Source organism: Haliotis asinina, chromosome 5 (assembly GCF_037392515.1).
Source record: "Haliotis asinina isolate JCU_RB_2024 chromosome 5, JCU_Hal_asi_v2, whole genome shotgun sequence".
NCBI classification, from domain to species: Eukaryota; Metazoa; Mollusca; class Gastropoda; order Lepetellida; family Haliotidae; genus Haliotis; species Haliotis asinina.
This window is the reverse complement of record NC_090284.1, coordinates 27181923-27187922: the sequence shown is the minus strand read 5'-3', so window position 1 is coordinate 27187922 and position 6000 is coordinate 27181923.

Below are 6000 nucleotides of genomic sequence, written 5' to 3'. Positions count from 1 at the left end.
TCATCAAGGCGGAATTTTAAAAAGGCTAATTGGGCTTTATATGAAACACTGAGTGCTGAAAAACTTAAAACTGAACGTTTTATTGACGTTCCTGATGCTATTAAATGCTTTTCCGATAAACTGAATTCCATAACTGATGAGTGTTTACCAAATTCTTCTGCAGTTCCATATATTCGAAAACCATGGTTCAACGATGACTGCAAACAAGCTAGGAAGGCAAAGAAAAAAGCTGAACATTATTTCAAATGCTAAAGCACGGCGTACTTTTAAGCAAAGCTAACTCCAATCTTGGCAAAATTTTATTTCCAAAATAAATTCTCGGACACCCATGTCCAAGGTATGGAACATGGTTCAGAAAAATAAAGGTAAATGTACTAAATCTAGTGTCCATCATCTGAAACATGGAGGTCAATTACTTACAGATAAATAAACTGGGTGAAACCCTAGCTAAACACTCTCCTCTTCTAATTATGTACCTAAATTCCAGTAGTATCAAAAACAACAAGAAAAGATAACTATTAGTTTCAATTCAGATGATGGGAAAAAGTATAATAAAACATTTTTCTATTCATGAACTACATACTGCTCTTGATCAAGCTCATGACACTGCTACAGGAGCTGGTAACATACATTATCAACTCCTGAAGCACTTACCGGAATCCTGTTGAGAGACGCTTTTATATATATTTGATGATATTTGGACTTCCGGGAAATTTCCTTCTTCATGGCATGACGCTATAGTAGTACCAATATCTAAACCTGGACGTGATCATACTAATCCACCTAATTATCGTCCGATTTCATTACCTAGCTGTGTTTGCAGAACCATGGAACGCATGATAAATGGTTGACTTGTTTGGTACTTGGAAACAAACAACCTTATGACAGATATACAGTGTCGTTTCCGTAAAAACAGAATGTCGATCGCCTAGTGGGACTGGAATCATTTGTGAAAAATGCACTAATTAATACACAACATGCTGTGTCTATGTTTTAAGATCTCGAAAACCATATGACACAACCTGGAAATATGGCATTTTAAGAGATTTACATGATTTCGGATTGCGAGGTCGATTTCCTGAATTTATTGCCAACTTTGTACATAACAGACAATTTCAAGTCTGCATAGGTTCTACCCTGTCTGATCATTACAATCAGGAACAGAGTGTTCCACAAGGCAGTATTTTGTCTGTCACACGTTTTAGTATAAAGATAAACAGTTTATCAAAGGTTTAAACAATTCAATTGGTGGATCATTATTTGTGGATGATTTTAATATTTCTTGTCGTGGTAAAAATATGCATACCATTGAACGGCAACTGCAGTTGTGTTTAAACAAGATTAATAAATGGTGTCTTGAAAACGGCTTTATATTTTCTAAATCAAAAACTAACTGCATACATTTTTGTCGTAAATACAAACCACGTAAAGACCCTGAACTGTCTCTAGATGGCACGCCAATTTAAGTTGTGAAGGAAGCGAAGTTCTTGGGTCTAATCTTTGATTCCCACTTAACGTTTTTACCGCATATTAAATCACTTAAAACTAAATGCCTGAAAGTACTCGACTTGTTGAAAGTGGTTTCTAAATGGGGAGGGGATCAAGCTACCCTTCTCCATCTATATCGATCACTCGTGCGTTCTAAACTTGATCATGGCTCCATCGTATATGGTGGAGCCTGCAAAAGCAACCTTAAACTTCTTGAGTCTGTCCATCACCAAGCTTTAAGACTTTTTCTTGGGTCTTCTAGAACTTCACCTATTGAAAGTCTTTACGTTGAGGCTGATGAACCATCTCTTGAGCAGCGCCGTATAAAATTAGCTCTACAGTACACTACTAAATTATACTCTAATGAATATAACTGCCTATAAGTGTGTTTTCAATCCCCTTTATGAGGATTTATACGACAAGAAATCTTCTCTTGTTCCGCCTCTAGGACATAGAATTAAACCATTTCTTTCTTCGGCCGGCGTTGAGTTGGAAAACATAGCTCCCTCCCGTCTTCATTTTTCTCCTCCTTGGCAGTTGGTTAGGCCCCAAGTGAACCTAACATTAACTTCATTTTAAAAAATCAGAAACTAAAGAATTACAATATGAACAAGAATATAATCAGTTAAAAACTAAATATAGCAAGTATAAACCCTTATTTACGGATGGTTCCAAAACAATATCTTCTAGAATTCCAGATAACAGCTATATTTTCACTGCAAAAGCAAACGCCATATCAACAGCTATTAAATATCAAAGACACCCTAAGCGTCAACAATATATAATCTATTCAGACTCTCTTTCTTGCCTTCAGGCGATTAAAAATATTTCTTGTAAACATCCACTTTTAATTGAAATTATTGATCTGTATAATGATCTTGCTACTGGCCAATATGACATCGTCTTTTGTTGGTTACCCAGCCACGTTGGCACTTCTGGGAACACACTGGCTGACCTTGCTGCTAAAGCAGCACTCAAACATCTGTGATCTGATGCAGAAGAAGTGGGACACTCAAGTAGGTGTCCACAAATTACATGAAATAAAACCCTACATTGGTTACATCTACTTGGGTTGTCAGTCCAGATTTGAAGAGGTCATCATGCGACGATGTCGTATTGGCCACACACGATATACACATGAATATTTGGTTAAAGGTGAAGATCCTCCATTTTTTATCCCTTGTGATGAAAGAATCACAGTCAATCATCTTTTGCTTTAGCTAGATTTGCTAACGACTTTGTAAATAGATAAATATTTTATTATTTGAAGTTTAAATTCATAACTGTGCTTGTTAGTGGCTGTATCCTCAAGGGGGGTTAAAGCACTGTAAAACTATTGTCCTCCTGAGAGGGTACGTAAGTCCACAAACATTCAAAGTAAATTCTAAATTTCCGGGTTTTTAATCGTAGAATAACTGTCTTTTTATTGTATGGCTAGATTTCCCAAATTGCTGACGGCTGAGAGGATGATGTAAATCCAGCTAGGATCCATGCAGGTAGCAAAATTCCCCACGGTCCCTAGTATGGTGCTCTACCTTCAGTTGTTAGCAATCTATAGCCCATTTTTATATTGTATTGTCCTCTATAGATAAATTGTTTTAGGTATAGCTACTAGTTTTACATTCTTTTCTGTGGTATTCTAGTTGTTTTACTGTCCTTTGTCGACAGGTTTTTATAATACATATGCATTCCATTTCAGTGTTTTGTTCCCGTCACGATATGGCAGAAATATTGCCGATGTCACGTTAAATATTAACTCACTCACTCACTATAATATTGGACATATCATACCAATACATAAAGGGAAGGAGAAAGGTATATGTGATTACCGCAGGATGACCCTTACATCAACAATAGGAAAACTATTTGAACGTATCATTTTGTCTAGAATTGAAAGGTGGGCTCACTTAAGCTAAGTAACTATCCACATCTCTTCCAGTTTGGGTTTCGAAAATATCTTGGAGCTGATACAGCCGAACTAACCTTGATAGAAACCATATCTTACGTTAGAGAAAGAAAATCTCCAGTCTTTTGTGTATTTCTCGATAATGAAAAGGCCTTTGATCGAGTTTGGTTGGGTGGATTGTTTCTTAAACTGTATAACCTCGGGATAAGAGGTAAAATCTGGAGACTGTCGTACTTGTCCATGCAATCGTGTGTTTCCTATGCTGGTGTCCTGTCTGATGTCTTTAGAATTGGGGAGGGTGGAGGGCAGGGGAGGGTGATTTCCGCTTGGCTATTCAGCCTATACATCAACGAATTAATACAGACTTTAGATAACTCAGGGCTAGGTCTCCAGCTTCCATGGGGACACTGTCCAGGTATTTCTTGCTGACGATACTACTTTAACTTCCAACAATCAACGTAATTCCCAGACTCTTCTAGAAGTTGTATATGATTATGGTGCGAAGTGGAAGTTGAAGTATAACGTCAGCAAAAGCGCCTTGCTTGCAATCAATACAGACAGATCTCTTTCACCAGTTAGTCTGTACCTTGGCTCTGCGGCCATCCCTCTCATGCAGTCTGTTACCTATGCTGGAGTTTAGCTGCCTTCATGTAATAAGTCATGTGATAGAACGATGTCGTCATGTCAAAAAAGCTCGCAAACTACTTAATATGTATCGTGACCTTGACTTGTGCTATGGCTCACTCAATCCTGTTTGTGCTTGTCATTTTGCCATGTGCTTTATACGTCTGCACTGTCTGGAGCAGTTTACCGTCAAAAGAAATGGGCATGTTGGAGTCAACGCAAAGGTATTTCTGTAGAAAGGTACAAGGCCTTCCCAATCGCACTGCTTCTCCCGTGGTTATAGATACCCTGGGTCAATTACCAATTCAAGGGTATATAGAAAAATCTTGTTTGCTAATGTTTGGTAGAATCTGCCGTCTAAACAATGCCTATGTTGTTAAGCAATTATTTCTCCATTGTCTATTTGAATCCAGGTGTATGACCATCATTGGTAAATCCCCGTCACCTATCCTGTACATGGTTAATCTCGTGAACACATATGGTTTGTCTGACGTAATTACTACGTATATCACAACAGGCGTTATATGCTCGAAAGCAAAATGGAATGATATTGTTAAATTTGAAATCTGTGACGCTTATGAGAGTTTGTGTCATCAGATAGCAGTGAGAGAGGATCTCTTCAGATACTGCCTTATCCGAAAGTCTCTTAATCCAAGTAGACTGTGGGAACTAGCCCTGATTAATAAGCCGGCATTTTACAAAATCTCTCATATTATTGACATTGGCTGTAAACAGGTTACATCCAGAGAGTGTATATGCGGAACAGCAGCCCCTGATATTGTGAAACATGTTATTATGTCCTGTAACCACCTTCATGATTGGAGAAATGAAATGTTTGAAAGGATATGTGATGTTATATCAATATCTGATTTTGTTGAATTCTGGGTAAATGATGATGATGTAATCATTGCTGACTTGCTCGGTGGATCTTGTACAACATTTGGTAATTTAAATGTGACAGAGTGGGAAAAGTAATGTTATTAGTCTGTCACTCTAAAATATCTGCACAATTAACTGTTTATTGATTCATTGTATATGTAACTTGACATAATCTTGGAATATGTAACAATCTTCATACACTTGGAGGAAATATAGATTATCTATCTATCATAACCAAAAGCAGTGTAGGGCAACAGCAGAAGTGTGATTTCACATAACCGAATGCAGTGTAGAGCAGTAACACAAGTTTGGTTTCATATGATATTATGCAGTGTCGAGCAACAACACAAGTGTGGTTTTACATAACCGAATGCAGTGTAGGATAACAACACAAGTATATGATTTCACATAACCTGATACAGTGGCGAGTAATAACACAAGTGTGGTCTCACATAATGTTGTGTAAACTTACCGTCTCGTTGACAGTGATTGTTCAGATATAAAAAAAATACAAAAAAGGGTTGCCACATTAGGGGTCAGTAAAATGTTTATTAGACCATACTTCTGTTTTACATCCAGGAAGGTAAATGCCAGTATTCTTGTGTTCTGATCTGGCCATGATTAGGACCCCAAAAGAAGTAACTGAGATGTTTATTCAACGGGCTTTTAGTCAGCTGAGTCCCGATTACAAAGCACTGTTCTCATAGCAAATTGATTGCTGTTAGTTCGTACACATTAGATACGTAAAACTGTTATAAAGTGATGGTGTTACGAACTTTTACCATAGTTGTAAACCAGGTTTGTTTAAAAATACAAAAGATAGATGCATGAAGTAAATGTTCTGAAATAACGAAAATCTTAATGAAGTCAGCCTCTTAAATGACAGCGATACTGAACAGCAACCGAGACTGGCATACCAGTTCCCCTTGTAGTCCTTCAACATAAATCACAATAATCACACACATCAAAACTCGCTCAAATGTACTGACACAAACTGACCGACCATCCATTGCTACAATCTAAACATGATGTACCAGCGCAAAATACCAACGGATTCAGTTTCTTGACTTTACACAGACTATCTGCTGTATTTTCAGATTTCG